This window comes from Geospiza fortis, unplaced genomic scaffold, assembly GCF_000277835.1.
Source record: "Geospiza fortis unplaced genomic scaffold, GeoFor_1.0 scaffold361, whole genome shotgun sequence".
In the NCBI taxonomy this organism is placed as follows: Eukaryota; Metazoa; Chordata; class Aves; order Passeriformes; family Thraupidae; genus Geospiza; species Geospiza fortis.
In genome coordinates, this window is record NW_005054356.1 from 4,483,377 (window position 1) to 4,500,532 (window position 17,156).

A 17,156-nucleotide genomic window follows, 5' to 3' on the forward strand; every position below is an offset into this window, starting at 1 on the left:
CATTTCAACCCACAAATACAACTTTAGTGGGGCCTTTTAGAATTGGAGCTTCTAGACAGCCAGCATCATTGCAATCAGCATAGGCAAATAGCCATGAAACTGGCCTTGAGCAGAAGCTTGATTCAAAGAACTTTTTGCAATGTTATGCAAATGTCAGCCTGACAAAGCCTTATAGTTCTTCTGTCCTCATTGTGACTTGAAGCAGATATTGAAAAGATGGATAGAGCTAGGCTATGACTTCTTTTATTATTGTTGTATCACCCTGCATGAAAAAGTACTAGTTTCTTCCTTGAATTAGAAGTAGTTTCCTCCCAACCTAAGGGAAGGAATTTTAAACCAAAGGGCTACTCATGTGCAAACCTTTTATCAGTGGTTGTTTGCAGTTCAGCTTAGATCTATGGGGAGTTTCAAACTAACCTGATCTAAGATACTTCCATAGAAATCAGTGTCTGCATTGAGGTTTGTACCTGCTTAACTAAATCCCTTTAAATTAGCAAGATCAAAATACTCTCTTTTGCCCACACTGGATTCTCTCTTCATTCCACCTCTTCATTCTCATGTAAAGTCTTGATACAAGTGGTCAGCTTGGAACAGTCCCAGGCCCTGGAGGTAGGAGTGGAAGGCTGGAGAAGGGAAGACTTAACCTTGGTTATAGAGGGTTGTGTTAGGCCTCAGCCAGGCAGACAAAATGCCCATAAATCCATGAGCCCAGATGGGATGCACCCATGGGTGCTGAGGGAGCTGGCAGATGTTGTTGCTAAGCTGCTCTCCCATCATCAACTCTGAAAAATAATGGAGAGTGGGAGAGGTGCCTGACGACTGGAGGAAAAGTCAATGTTAGTCCCATTTTCTAGAAGTGCAAGACGAAGGACCTGGGAAACTCCTGGCCAGTCAGCCTCACCTCCATCGTTGGAATGGTGACAGAACAGATCATTCTAGAGATTATTGTCAGCACCAGAATATGATTTTAGCGACTAGCATCTCGATAATCAAGATCATGTAGAAGAGCCCATGGATATTGTATAATTAGTGATTTTTTTAAGAGCACCTGCTGTATACAAAGCTGTAAATCTCTGCAAGAGGCTTGTCCTTTCTGGTGTATGTTGTATGAAGGGTCTGGGAGTTTTGCAGAAAAAAATACCACTTCTCTGCTCATACAGCTGGTTTGGATGCAATCTGTCAGTCATCAAAGATGTTTTACAAAACCCAATTCTAAGAGTATGTCCTACAAAAGCTATCAAAAATGCAACATGATGGATTACAGGGTGTAGAAACAATAGCGTGCGAGATACTCAGCCAGTGCAGAATGGTCTGTGGAACATGCTTCAGTAGGGCAAGATGTTCTTACAGTGATTGAAGTTTTATCTGGTCAGTTTGAGCATTTAAAACATCCTTGCATGGCTCACTGGTCTTACCTGGAATAAATCTTCCCATAGCTAATGGTCACCATAATGAGCCTTTGGAAAACAGAGCACGTCTTTTAAACATTTGTTATGTGTGTGCTTGACATGATAGAGACTAGTTTATGCTAGTGTATGTGAACAAATCTTTTAAAATCTGGTAACATGAAAGTTTGTTTGAAGAAAAACAGTTGGAAAGTGTTGTTCCTCTATTACTGTTTTTTTACTAAATTTGAAGGGTATCAGTGGCTGCTGTGATGACTCAAAAGGAGGAAGGACATAGGAGAGGCTTTTTTGATAAATAGTGCTCTTAGTTCCTGGCTGACAGTTGAGAGTCAGCAAAGAAGATGCCCCCTCAGGTGAAAGTAGTAATTCCCTGGACATTTTAAGCAGAGAGCTTCTATTACCTTGCAGTTCAGCTGTATGAGTTTCTATCTCTATGTAGTTCAGTCATATCATTTTTATCTCTAGAAGCTTTGCTTTCCAGTCTGAGGATATTGCAATGGAAAAACAATTATGCAACTCAGACTTAATTGCTCTGGGTGAGTGGAGTGGTGAAGAGAAAGGATTAATATTTGCCAGTGTTTTTAGATGTTTGTGTGGTATATGTCTCAGTGATATAAGGTAAATGCTGATTAATTTAACTCTTTGCGGAGTAGTTTTGAAGAGCTCAACTTCCACATTGTGCTCAAGAAGCTTTCTGGTACCTGCTTTCTTAAGGAATGCTTAAGCTGCTCCATGCAAAACTGGTGGTGGCTGTCATGAGTAGAAGGTGCTCATGTGCAAGAGAGCCCCATTAGCAGGAGATGTACCTTGTTGCGTCCATTTAGGAAGGTAAGAGTAGCTCTGTGTTGTTTTTCATTTGGTTCCATTAGGTTACCCTGGAAACATTTGTTAACACCCTGAACTAAAATCTGGTGTTTTATCTATGGCTAGGATGTGAGTTTTCTATTCTGCTCTCCCGAGACACCATCTAGAGTACTTTCTCCAGCTCTGGGGCCCCCGGCATAGGAAAGAGGTGGACCTGCTGCTGTCTTTGTTTTTAAGAACTACGCCTTACAAGTCTTAAGAGATAGGATAGATAGGCTTTGTCTAAATCTGTACATCAGTTGTCATGGCAAAGATGTAGATAAATGATGCTGTTTATGTTTTGCAAGTGAAGAAATGCCAGTGGAGAATCCAAAGGGATTTACTGTAGGCTGTAGGCGGATTACTTTAGGTTATAAGTGGCACCATTTTATTGGTGGGATTTAAATTCAGGAAATGCTCATTTGCCATTCTGTGTTTAAACTTTACAACATGATAGATTAAGACTACAGGACACTAAAAAATAACCTCAACAGTGAAAGACAATCACTTTCCATCAATATAAAAATATTTTTCTCTAAATAATCCCATGTATTCTGTTAGGGGATTAAGTAATTCCCTTCTCTTGGGCTGGTCATGTTGATTTAAGAAAGCTGAAGTCTCTAGAAACAATACACAAGAAACACAAAGAATAAGACTAAGCTGGACTCTCATGAGAGAAGCAAATTAAAAAATGTTTCTTTATACATCCTGTGAAATTCTTAGCCCAAACAAGTCTCTTGTTGGGAGGAAAGGGTTGAAACCAGAAGATTTGGCAAGGAGGAAATAGTTTTTACTCACAGTGACCTTACAGCTGAGAATGCTGAGTATCAGTGTGGGGAAACTCCATTTATTGTGCCTAGTGTTGTTGATTATCTGCCTGCTTTGTGAAGAGAATTCCTGTGTAGAGATAACACACTCTCAGGGACATGCTTGAGCCTCCTGGTGGGAGAGAGAGACAGATCATAAAAACACAGCCTTGTGATAAACTCTGCATGTGTGAAGTCCTTTATATTGGGGCAGGCAGGGCCTCCCTCCCCTTGCCACTGTGCGCTGGGATGAGCTGAGCAGAGTGGAGTCTGTGTCTCCTTGTGCCTCTGCCATAGGGTGAGCTGAGCCTAGCAGCATTGTTGGCAATGTAATGAGATAAATCTACTCCTTGCATTTTGGGTGTGGTTTGCTGGTCACCTTGGTTACCTGTATTTACTTTCTTGGACACTTGGGAGAATGAAAGTGTAGTGTGGGCTAGAGGAGCTGAAGATGTATACACATTTGTGTACTTTTTAATATAGAAAATTAAGCCTTGGTAAAAGCCACAGATCATTTTTATAAAATCAAAATCCTTTTTAACTAGCTGTAAGTTGCATTGGGGGTCTGACATGCAAGTTGTGTCCCGCGGGGTGTTACTGACAGGGACTTCCCTTATTAAATGTCTTTCTAAGAAAGAGGTAGGTGGTGAGTGCTTAGCATGAAATTTGGAGATCCAAATGCAAAGGCACCAAGACTAAGAGGAACAGATCCTTCCAGATCCTAAACCTAAGTTCATGTCTTGGAGTAATGTGAACCAAAAGACGCAGATCAGTCAAGCACATCTGCTGTCTTTAGAGAGACCTCCATGAGCTGTCTCCATGGAGCCAGGATGGGTTGTGTTCCCTGTCCTTGTGAGTTCTGGGAAAAAACTGTCCCATTAGGAGAAAAAACACCTTTTGATATACAAGCATTTACTTTCCTTTTGCTACTAAACTAGAACAAAACATCCTATAACACATTACAGACCTAAAAGTAAGGATCTTATAACTGGCTTTATCAAAGAGTGAAAAAAGAAGCAACGGAGTGCAGAAATCTTGGCAAGGTGTGCCAAAATGTTCCTGGGCAGTGCTTATATTGTTACTGTCACTTATTTTGTCATGTCAGAGACAGTATTTAATTCTGTGTTAGGTCAAAATTAATCAGTTTTTTCAGAGACAGAATTTAGGTATATTCTAAATTTTAAGCAAGGAACATCTGCAGTCACTCCCCCAAGGTGCAGGCTCATTAGCACTCTAGTGCTATCTTATGCCAGGGCACCATGTGAAAACTTGTAAGGAGAATTTTGCCTTTTATTCACACACCTCACTTCTTCACAGGTCTGCCTGTCTCCTTCCCCGTATTCTCTATTGTTCCTTCTGCTGTTTCTGGAAAAAGCTAAAGGAAAGAAGTTTGAATTCTGGGAAGGAAGTTGTCACTCGTGCTGTACCTCCTTTTACCCGAACCTTTTGGGTAATTGTGAAATGTGTATATAGGTATCATGAAACTATTCTGATGAGAACAGTGGGCTTCAGTATCTATAGCATGTCTTTGTTCATGACCAGCTGTACTAGCATTTCTTTTTACTTTATTTCCCAATTTCTGATTAAAGTTTCTTTCATAATTACCTGGAAAGACTTAGTTTTTGCCTATATTAATATGACCAATGTTCTGTTTGTTTTACAGAGGTGTTTGAAATATTCTAGTGTTTTGCAGAGTTTGCTTGAACCATGCCATTTCTCCCTTACAAATTAGTGGTGATTTATTAAGCTTTTGTAGGAAAGATAACAAATCCAAGGAGCACTCAAAGCAGATTTTCCTGAAATAACCCCGTGGTTATTTTGTTGCTTCAGCATTCAGACATGAAAAATTAAATACTTTGAAAATAAAAAATGTCAACATCATCTATGATGGAAGAAAGGCATTTCCTAGAAATTACTCTACTTCATTTGAGTAATAAGGCCTAATATTATTTGTTGTAGTAGTAATGTTATATTTACAACAGTGGATTTTGAAGGGGATGCTAGGATAATGGGATGGTTTTGTAAGCCATAACCACCATAATTAATAATCTAGATTCTGAACAATCATTGCTATTAGCTTCCTGCCTCCTGTATGAAGAGCCAGCAGCACTATAATGCACAGGAGGACCGTGGATCCATGGGTTACATCTCCGAGGGCCGTGGGTTACATCTCAGAAGATTTCTGGCATCACTTTATGTGTGGTTCACTCTTGTAAGAGTGCTGCCCCAAAGATGGAGTTTGGTTTGTGACAGTTCTGTAATTAGAAGCATTGCTGGAAGCCCCAGGGCAAGGGGTAAGGTAACGATAAGGTACCAGCCTGCCTTTCCAATCAGTAATTGACAAGACATCAGGAGTGATAGGATAAAATCCTTGTAAATTAGCAGTATGATAACGAGCCAGAAATCCCGTCAGAAGCAAGGGACCTGTCACTTTTAAGGCTGAGGTTAGAACTTCCTAATTCTGTAGAATTATGCCCATGTAATCAGCATGTGCATTTGAAACAGGTGTTTTATTGTATGATGCCAGTGATAGAAGAGCAACCAGCTGAGAGTCAATACAGTGAGCAATTTGTGTGGTCTGTTTCAAACCAAATGGTCATGCATAGCTTTACTGTGGTATTCAAAAAATAAAGAGGTTCAGCACAGGTTCTGTACTTAGCAAACAGTAATCAAATGCTTTGCTTTTACTGTTTTCTACTCCATTTGCCAGAAGTAATAAAACAAGGAGTAGCATAGGGACTTGTGGGTAATTGCATCTTGCTTTATGTTGCTTTTTAGAACAGTAAGTGAAGCCAACAAATGTTTGGATTGCTACCTGGAGAGAGCCAGGAGTCACTGAAGAGGGCTTTGTGCAGACAGCAGCCCTTTACCATTGAGGGATCTTGCAGTGCCTCAAAGACCATTCTACTAGGGGAGAAATAAAAGTCAAAACAAAACGTCCAGCCACCTTGCCAGAATATGTATAAAGGGATTGTAATGCTTATAGGTTCCATTCAAATCTGGAGGCACTAATAGCATGACAAAGTACATTTTCCATTGAAAAGGTAGTAAGCATCAGAATCAAATCATGCACAGCCGCCTAGCCATAGCGATGATGTGCTCCCAGCTGTGAGGTGCTTTCAGTAGAGCATTGCCCTGAAGAAGAGTTTAGGTTTTTTGGAGGTGCATTAAAGAATAAGTAAAATAAATATAAATACTTCTTGTGACATCCTGTGCTTATTACTTCCTGCTGTGGTTTCTCGCTGTTTCTTGTGGGTGTTTTGCATTACCTGCTTTCAGTCCCAAGTGGCTGACAGCAAGAGCAAGGCCCTGTGCTTTGGCATGGCTGCTTTTGTGTTGTCAGGAATGTTGGTGTCAGAGCTTTGTGTTGGTTTTTCAAAGTTCAGTTAAGTGTCCCAGAGATTTTTTTTGTCATTTCTTGTTTAGCTTCTCTTCTGCTTCCTGCTATAAGACTATTCTAAGCTTTCCTCCCCAGAAAACCACAGGACAGCTTTCAGGGTCAGTAGATTGAAAAAAGGAACGTGGGCTCTTCCCAGTTGAGACAACGGATTCCCAGAGTACTGAGAGCAAGACACTGCTTAGGCTGTTAGCAAAGAAGGAAGGATTGCAGTTCCAGTTTTCCTCCTGTTTTTGCTTTGTCCACCATCTGTAGTGCATTTAAACGCAGTTCCATAATTTGGTACATGGCTCAAATAAAAAGGGATTTGATAAAGGATCCTGTATTGATGTGGAAGTTGATGGAGCATCCAGGATTTCCTGGTACCTTTACTGTGCAAAGACTAAAACAGTCACTAGAACAGATGTTGCCTCTATAAGCTTCTAAACACTTATTCTTAAAAAGCTTTTAGATCTATTGCATTTTCTATGGGAATGATGAACAGTTATTTAAAATATCTGATGTCTAAATTCAACTTTTTGTGTGTGTTTTGTCTTTTATGTTGGCTAATGCAGTTGTGCTTAGGTATGCAAATTAGGTGTGTTTTTTTCTCTGAACAGTCAGCTGTTTAGGCAGAGTAGCTGTGAAAAGAGATCCACAAGTGGAGCCTATTTATAATCCAGGACTTCACACTTTATTTTGTAGAAGTAAAATTGGTTACTGTTTTAATACAAAACTGAGTTGAAACAGACATTTATTTAATTGGCGGAACTTTAAATTCCAGCTTTATGTAGGGAATTCCAAGCATCTGCATAGATACACCACAAGGCACTGGCAGTCTGAGAGTGTTTCTTTTATTAAATTCTGTGGTGTTTTCCACTCTAAATATTTTATTACAAATAAAAGCCCTGCTCTGTGTGAGCACTCAGTAACTGGCAATCAGCTGAGTTCAGAGATGCAATTGGTACTCTTGCAAAGGCTACATTCAATCCAGTGTGTAAATGTGATAGATGAGGTTTAAAACAGCTATTTGCTTTGGCCCAGCATGCACCTGCGCTTGGCAGCATATTTTGAGGTTTGTTCTTTGGACTGATAGAGATGGATCCTTGGGGGAAGTAGTGCCAGCAGTGTCAGAGGCAACTGGCAATGGACTTGGATTGGGACCTGCTGCACTGGAAGATAGGATGAATGGCAGGAGAATTGGCTCTAAAGGGAACTCTGTGTGTGAATTTCTTTGCTAGATTGTAGGTGCTACTAGTCAGTCTCTAATGAAAAGGCAGCTGAAGGGAAAGTATTGCAGAAGAGAAGATGGCAGCATGAATGAATGTTTTTTTCAACTCACCAGCCAGTGCACTGGCATGCAGGCAGCATGCCTGATGCCCTTTCTTCAGCAGGGACAATTCCTGCATGGGATGGAGTGGTGAACAAAGTCATATGTAATCCTAATGGCAGCTCTGCAGATATGAGATACCTACATTGAAAATAGTTCAGTTTCCAGAGGACTGTCCTGGTGATGGGTCCCCAAGCTGCTTTAATAATTGTTTTTGTAAGGCAGGGGAGAAAGGTGTGGCAGAACTGAGAAAAGGGCAGGTTGCAGAAACAGATTGAGGATTGGAGAGATGTTTCCTAGCAATGTAATGCAGTTGGCTTCAGATGAAGGAAGGTCAAATTTTATCTGGTTTTCATTTAAAAACATCATGATACTTCAAACTCCTGTTTTGATCACAAAGCCCCTTCTAAAATTAAAATTTTAGTAATTCCTTTTAAGGTTTTCCATCTATTTGCACCTCTGTAAAGAAAGAGCAAGTGTATATACCAAAGGTACGTTTTTAGCTTTGCTCTAGACTATGCATAGATTAGAAACAGCTGCCAACACCGCCCTCCTGCACAAGCCAGACCTGGCGCCAGCAACAGCAGCACGGCCTCGCAGACCCTCCAGGCCGGTCCAAGGCCATGGGAAGGCTGGGGAGGGCAGTCTGCCTGCTGGAGCCCTTCAGTTCAGGGGCTGCAGCAAGCTTCACTGGCTCAACTTCCCCTTTATGTTTAAAATATAATGGTCTCATTCTTCACTCTGTTTCACAGGAAGCTGGAGTTTAAGACTGTGTGTGATATGATTGTGTTCTGCAAGAGCATGTGTGCAGAGAAGGAATGCCACCATGAGAGAGATGTTTTCTTCAGTCTGTCACAAGAAAACGAATGTATTTGAAAGGGAACTATGAAACCCAGCTCTGGTTATCTTGAGGCAGTGGGATAGGCAGTGGTTTTAGACTCATCTAGCACTTAGACGTGACAAAATGGCAGATTTTCTGTTTGTCCGAGAGGAAATGTGACTGCTAACCATTGAGTATTGGGTGCAGTGAAGAGCTTAGGTCTGTCTGGGCACCCCAAACAGGTGTGGTTTTGAGTAGCCTAAATGTTCTAGGTATGTAAAGCTGGGCAGGAACCCTGACCCAGTAAGTTGAGTAAGCTTTCTGAGGATGTTTGTGAGGTGCCCTGTGGTCACAGGATGGCTCTAGACCACTGTGCAGTGGCCTTTAGGTCTGTAATGCTGTTTCTGAAAGAGAAGAAAAAAAAAGGGCCATGAATGACATTGCTTTCAGGGAGATTTCTGATTTTGTTAAAATGTTGGCATTTTATTTCATAATTAATTAAGGATTTTCTCCTGCCTGTTTTTTCCCAAACAGTGTACTTTCCACTGTGTTGCAGTATACGCAATCTGGTGGGAAAACTGTGCCATTCCCGTGAGCACCCAGGTGGTGTCCAGTTCAAAATGGTGCAGATTGGTTAGGAAAACCAGGTCAGATCAGGTGCTAGACCTTCAGCCAAACCGTCTATTCCTGCTCTGGGGTAGTAATGAAAGTGTACTTGTGAGGTTCATTTGTCTAATTCTTTCTTAAACCAACATGTGAAAGCTGCTCTTCGGTTTTTTTCCCCTCTCTTTTTTTGTGTGTAAATAATTGCAAATACATCAAGGCAGATTTTGCATGTGCAGCTGCGCATGCAACCTGTCTGTGTGTGCAAGGGCAGTCACCGGGTGAGGGCGAAGCACATGCTAAGAAACTGGCAACTCAAAAGCTGAGTTCCTTTCTTTCCTGTGGTAGGAAGTAAATGCACTGTGTTGGAGGTTAGGATTGCTCCTTTTGTTTTCTTTCTCTCAGGGAATTTTCTCCCATCTGTTGCGGAGAGACAATAACCACCGGTACTTGAGAGAGACAGTAGCAGTGGCCGAGGTTCAGGGCAGGGTTGGGACTGGCTGCTGTCTTAGCTGAGGGGTTTCTCCTGGTGGGAGAGGTACCGGAGGTTGGGGCTGGGGCAGCTGTGGCTCTCCGCTCCCGGCACGGAGAGGAGGCAGGGCCGCTGAGGCAGGGCGGCTGAGGCAGGGCGGCTGAGGCAGGGCCGCTGAGGCAGGGCCGCTGAGCAGGCAGGCCTCATTGCGAGGCGTTCGCCACCGCTGCGGGGCTCCGGCCCCTGCTGCCTGCTCCCACCGTGAGCGATGCTCTGCTTGTAGGAGCGCCTGTTGGATCGGGACCTTATCGACGCCTGCCTCACCGAACAGGGGACCCTTCGCCAGCTGTCCGGGGCTTCAGGGAAAACCCGGGACCCCTCTCCCGGCCGTGTTCGGGAGCTGGGCTGCTGCTGCCCAGCCCCGCCAGACAGACCTGCCCTGCAGAGGAAACCTCTGGAAGCAATCTCAATATTTAGATCCAAAGTCTGATGCTAAAATGGCTTATGAGAGACAATCTTAAGTACGTATCATCAGGGCATATACAGTGTTCCTAGGAAATGAGATCCTGGGATTTTGTTACATGTTTGCAATGTAGATGAAGTTTGTGGGTCACCCGAGATAATGCTATGTGGGCTTTAGATTCACAGGTAATTTAGGGCAAGTGTCAGTGAACTGATGGCAGTCAGCTGGTCTCCTTCAGTTAGGTGAGGTCCTAGGCTGTGTTGCAACTAAAGAAGAGTATTCCATGGGCTTCAGGGAACTAGATTTAATTTTAAAGTTTTCCTCTGTGTTTTCCATTTAATGTTTAGTGTATTAAGTGTATTTCCATCACTGGAAAGAGAGTAGAAGAGGAAGAGAATCGTCTTTCTGGTAGCAAAGTTCTTCAGCTTAGATTGTTATCTTGAAATATTATTTGAAGAAATTCTGATTTTTGCTGCAGTTTCATTAATCATCTTGATTTTACTTTTTTTTGCATACCACTTGTTGTTTCTAGTCTCTCTGATGCTTTTACCTCCCTCCTGAAAAAAGAGTAGCTGTGTAGAGCCTGAAACCTGATTAAACATCCCCTGGTGCTGATAGGATCTTAGTAGTTGGAGTCTCTAACGTAGAACAGGTTGCAATCTGCAGGCATCTCTTGACTATGAACACAGTGAATGTAAGTAATACAAGTTGAATCCTGAAAAATGCATGTGTTGTTTACTGGGCCTTTACTTCAGAAACAAACTTTTGTTAAAGTACCATAAAGACTGAGTAGACACAGACTTGTCCGAATTTATTTCTCTGCATAAAAGTGGAATGAAGCAAACCATACTGTTCAACCAAACTTTGTCCTGAAAGCATTTTCAAGAGTGCCATGGTACAGTAAAATGATTAAAATAATCTCATGATTGTAGAACAGGGAAAATGACATGAAGAGGCCAGTTAAAGGGAGAATATTCCAAAGGATTGAGAGAATTACGCACGTACCTTTCTTAAGTTTCTTTTGAAAATCCAAACAAATACATTTTCTATTGATATTTGAATCTAGAATCTTCCAGGGACAGATATTCACAAAAGGGCATGCTTAAGCAAAGAGGAGGGAGTTTTTAAAGTCTACAATAATGAGATTATTCAAAGTGTTATAGAGATAACAATGTACAGGAGGGAGAGCATGAAGAGGTGTCAAGAGAAGTCAGGGTATAGGAGAGACACAGAAATTAATAGCAATGAGTCCTGAAGGATTTCAGCGGTGAGAAATATAGCTTTTGGGACCCTGAAGTGAACTGGGATCTTCTGACCTGTCTGAGAATGCAAATATTAACGACTGGGGGATGAGGGACTAGCAGAGGTCAGGGCAATGATAGAGAAGAGACAATGGCCCTTCTGCAGCACCAGCCTGTCTTTCACTTCACAAAAGGTTTTTGTAATTTAAATTAAAACTGCTCCTCCTTAAGAAAGGGATCTCTCTTTGGACTGAGAAACACTGCAACTTATTTCTCTAAGACTTCCCTTCAGTTCCACCTCCCTCCATCAATCAAAGCATGAATTTGGTTTGACTGGCTTTTTTTGTTGCAGAATTCCAGTGTAAACAGCAGTATGCTGGAAGTGAAGATAATGATCCGGGATCTTTTTAGAGCGTTCTTTGTGTAAGACTTTTTCTGGGAAGTGCTGCTAGATCAGCTCACTTGTGATTAGTCTCGGAATACCACCGTGCTGAGAATGTCCATGCATGTGAATTTTGCATGTGTCAACTTGCAGTGCCCCCATGTCCCTAAATGTCCATGAGTGACTGAGACAGTCCTAGTTCACTTCTAGAGACGACTCAGTAACCCTCACTGCCCTGGAATTTGTATTTGCCGATGCAGTGAGAGGGGTACAGCAGAGGACTGTGGGCTGAGCTAAATTTGTCACCCAGAAAGAGAAAGCCTTTCTAGATGGTAATTCGGCCTCTCTTCTTAAGCATCCTCCTACAGCAGCGACTCATCCTCTAAGTTGCCTGCCCATTGCTCTGTTGTAGTGGGAACCTGGATCACTAACTGAGGGAAGGCTTCAGCTTTCAGGGGGTGCGAGTAGATGAGGTGAATCCTCACTTAAGCCCCAGAGATTTGTTGACAGAAGCCATTTTGTGCTGGACCTCTGTCAAGAAATTCAAAGTGAGGAGAAAGTAGTTGGAATGTCCGAGTCCTTAAAGCACAGCTGAAAGTCCCAGTGCTGTGCAATGCCAGTATTTTGTGATTGATTTGATGTTATGGGCAGTGTAACAACGACAAGATAGATGTAAGATAAATCAGCCAAGTGTGGTCATAACTACAGTAACCTTAAAATTCAGGGTTGGCTAAGGACAAATCAGAGTTTTGGAATTATCTCAGGCATGTACTTCATATTAGCAGTATGTTTCTCTTATCTAGTATTTAAAGAAATAATCAAGTTTATTTATTCAAACATTTTATTCATACATGCACTTATTAATTAATTTTAAATAGCAGAATTTCTTACTGCTCATTTATATTTAATGTAGTATTTATCAGCATTCACCATATGTCAGACTAAGAAGTGGGGAAGAAGTTTCAAATTGCCATGATCAATGCTTAGTTAATATTTATTGAATTGCCAGCATGAGTGGTGGTTTTGTAATATGGGTACATGTATCTACACAATTACAAAAAATACCCATCAAAAGTATGCTTCAGGTCAAAGGATCTTACCCTTGTGACAAATCTGAATTTTGCAACTGAAGCTGCATTTCTTTTCTGAGGGTCTTTCCAGTTTCACCTGAAATGGAATCTGCTTATTTTGCAAATGTTCATGCAGTCTGCTGTGGGAAGAGATGGTGCCTCCTGTAACTCCTGTGTTTTTGTGTGTGTGAAATGATTGTGCAGCTTCTACACCTCAGACTGCCTGAGCTGTTTGCGGAGAGTGTTTGATACTCCATGTTGTGTGTGACTTTTTTTTTTCTTTTTATTAATCACCTTGGTTAGCTAGTAATTTAGTTCCTCTTCAGGGGATAGTTAAAAAAAAAAGTACCAATAAGCTTTGAGGCTTTAAAGCCAGTTTGATACACAGGAAGCCTGAAATTAGGGCAATAAAAGATATTTCTGGTGCTATTTCCTCTTACTAAACACCTCTGTCTATCAGGCAAGTCCCTGTTCAGGTGTTTGCTGAGGAATTAATTTGCCTGTAGAGCTGAGCTACAGGTACAGTGTTTTTGCAGAGTTGCTCTCCCTCACAGCTGTGGCTCTATTGTTTAGGAGAATTTTAGTATAATGAACTCATCTGATGCTTAAGTTCTTCCTTCTTCTCCAGACACTGATAATTTAAAATGTGCTTTTATAGAAATATTAATATAGCAGCCAGTAATTGAGCAGTGAGGGAATACTGGGTTTCCAGTAAGAGGTATAGTAATAGGCTCTTTAAAAGTAGTACTGTTGCTTCAGTATTGCTCCATTTTACATGTGTAATGCTAGTAATGTCAAAGGAGTTGCTTCTGATTTCCAGTATTCTAACTTAATTTCATAACTGAAAAACCTGACACAGGCCCAGTATTCTACATTATATCCTGGCGTTTGCCAAGGACAGCAAGAGATGTTGGAAAACCAGTCATCTGTATTTGCTCAAGAATTACTTCATCTGTCTTTAAAATCCAGCAGACTCTAGGATGGACAGCAGTAGACCTTGGTTAACCTGCACAGCACTGCAGGCCATGGCAGGAGCAGCAGAACTGAAGCAGGTTCACCCCAGCTGAGGTGTCTGGATTCCAAGCTGGGTGGTGACCCAAGGCTGTGAGCCCAGCAACACCCTTGAAGGGAAATGCTGAAAGATTTGAATAGCCCTTTGCAGTCATTGTTATGTTACTTTGAGATTATTTATTGCATTGTCTTTCAGACCTCAGGTGAGAACTGCATTTAACATGTGGGATGGGGATGCAGGATTTTTGTTTCCTGTCATTTGTGTAGAGCTTTAACTTATGAACTGCTTATCTGATAGAAAGCAAAAGAACATGATCAAAATGACAAGGTTCAAAGCTAACAATTGAGTAATATGAGCAAGGATGCATTTGCTCTTAAAACTTGAACTTCAGCAAACACTCAATTTGTCAGATTATTTCAGTAAAGCTGAAAGGTTCCCACAGGACCTTTGAGCTGCTTTGCTAAAGAAATAGGGTTTTTTGGTACGGAGGCAGACTTCTAACAGCCAAATTTAGTGGCAACACTAATTCAAGTGATGAAAAAAAGAGAAATTAAAATTACGCTTGCAAGTTCTTGTTCATATATATGACCCCTGTGCTGTAGTTGCAGGGTAAAGATGGTCAAATGTTGGAATTTATTGTTCATGTCACCTCTTAATTTGTCACTGTGAACACATTTTCTTGGAAACAAGACATCTGCACTTGCAAGAAGCTTTAAACAAATGATGGCACAAGTGTAAAGCAATTAATATTAACTCTGAAAAATCTAGGCTCATTTAAATCCCTGGACCCTTGTTCTGAATCAGTCCTGATCACCGATGAGTTTAATGAAATTGTCTCACTTTTCTCTTAAGTGCAATGTGACATTCCAGTCAGCTGTTCAGGAAACAGGTTTTACAGGATTGTGCTTTAAGTTGTTCTTCTCCAGCAACATGGGGACCAGTTGCTTCACCGCTGTCTGTTTCTGTTCTCCTTTTCGTTTCCCTCAGGGGCAGGCACACTTGGCCTCCCTTGCTGTTTAGTAAGAAGTCTTTTGCTATTTCTGAATGTTTGAGGAAGTGTCTGCCTTAAACAAGAATTTTGAGAAGGGGCATGAGCAAACTGTCACTGCCTCATCCCAAGTGTTTTGCTTGTGTTACTTCTGCTACATAGAAGATGGAAAATACTAGTTTTCCCTGGTTAAGGCTACAAGCTGAGTTCAACAAGGCTCATATGAAAAGCATTTAAGAGTTATCCCAGTGGCTTTGTGTGTTTCATGTGTGCAACTGTTTCGTGTGACAACAACTAACAATTAGCTGATTGTTTCCTTAAAATATATTCTGTGCTTTTGCGGTTTAGAGATGCTGCAAAGACGCTCAAAACAATGAGATTTCGTTGAAACAGTGGATTATGAGGACTGTGAATAGAAAAACAAAACACGTTCATACAAAAGGGGCCATTAAAAAGTACTTATTTAATGAAATGAACTTTTATACTTAAATTTCATTCTAGATTTGTAGTATGTTTCTGTTAGGCTGTATTGGAAGGAACTTGTCCAACATGATGTGAAGCAGAAAGGAAACATTTCACTGCTCATTCTAGTTTGTTATAGATTTGCTTGAATCTTGCAAGACTTTGTACTCTAAGACAAACTATAAATTGTGCTTATGCATGACATGAGGAACATCAGCTGTGGCCTGCTGAGTTTGGGAATAGCAGACCTCTGGGACAACAGCTTACAGTGCACAAATAAACATTATGTTACTACAGAATTTTAAACCAAAACAAATCTTATCTGGACTGTTTTCCTAATACTGAGCACATTAGTATGGAAGATGGAGCCTTTACAATCTTTGTCAGGAGTATGAAAATTGATCAGCCTGGTTTCCCATTTTTTTCCCTACCTTGTGCCATGACCTGTTCTTGTTCTGGATCCATAGGCTCTTCCAGTGCTTCTGTCTTCCTCTGCTGCCCAAACAAACAGCTTGGGTTGCTCAGACCTGGCCCCGTGTGAGCACAGTGAAGCACTCGGAGTGGCAGGGGAGCAGTGCAGTGTGGGGGGATAAGGAGGAAAGATGTCAACCATCTTCTTATCTCTGCTTTTTGTGAAATTGTTATCCTTGTAAGTCCTGAGCAGGGTACAAGAAGAAGATAGAAAGAAGCAGAGCCTACTTTTGTTGCCTGTTCATCAGTTTCAGCTCTTCAACAGTCTCAGTGATCTGCAGTTGGTTGTTTCCGTTATACATGATAGTTTCAGAGAAGAGGAAACCAACAGCATGCCACAGTAGAGATTTCTGCTCTTGATTGCAATGGAAGGGTGATTGTGATCATCTTGCAGTGTCCTAGGAATGGTTTTCAGAGTCCCTAGGTCATACTTCCAAGATCTCCTAAGAAAGCTGACCCCCATGCTTCCACGTCTCCTTGGAGGCTAGTTGCTGCACAGATTGAAGGTGTTGCAGACGGAAAGGGTTATACTGTGGGGTCCCTGAAAGCTCGTTGTGAAAAGTGCCAAGGAACAGGCCCCTTGAATTTATATATGAGTTGTGTAGAGTGTGAAGAGGTTGGAGCAGCCAGAGAGAATTTGTCTCAGTAACTTTAGTGACCAGACAAGCTTTCACCTTTTCAACTACTTCTTCTTCTATAACAAAATATTTTGGAATGTAAATAAGATATAGGCACGACTTCATAGGATGAATTTTTTTAAATATTCATCCACCACCACCATCTCTCTTTTGGCATCACTTTTGTGATGTTCTGGTCCAAATAACTCTGATTTTCCAGCTAAATCAATAGGTCTCATGAAATATCATAGCACTCCCTTCCCCCAAAAGAGTTGCACGCTACTTGTATACTAGATCTTGGAGTCTGTGTCACCAGGTGACTAGAGGGCTGGTGCTGGTACAGATGAACTTAGACCCTAATAAAACAAGCAGTGCAAAAAAATCACTGGAGAAGTTTGGGAAATGCTGATCTGAATGTCAGAATAACATCTCTGGGAAAAGGGTTGCTTTTTCCAAGCAGGAAGTGGTTTGGAAGAAAGTGGTGTTGCCATGTAAACGGGACATGCAGCATTATCTCCATGAGCTGCTGTTTAATAGCTTGTGGTTTTCATACTTTTTATTTGAATGACTGTGTTGCAAAAGATTCTTCTTGCACCTCAGTAGGTATTGAAAAATGGGGAACAAACTTGTTCTGCATCCACTAAGTTTTGTTAATTTGAGGGGAATTGCATTTCAGAAAGTAGACTATTAAATTTGTAAGACCATAATATTTTGTAACTGACTTTATTATTACTGGACAGACTGCTGTCCATGCGCATGAAGGCAAATCAGAGGCTGTAGGAGATTTGAAAGAC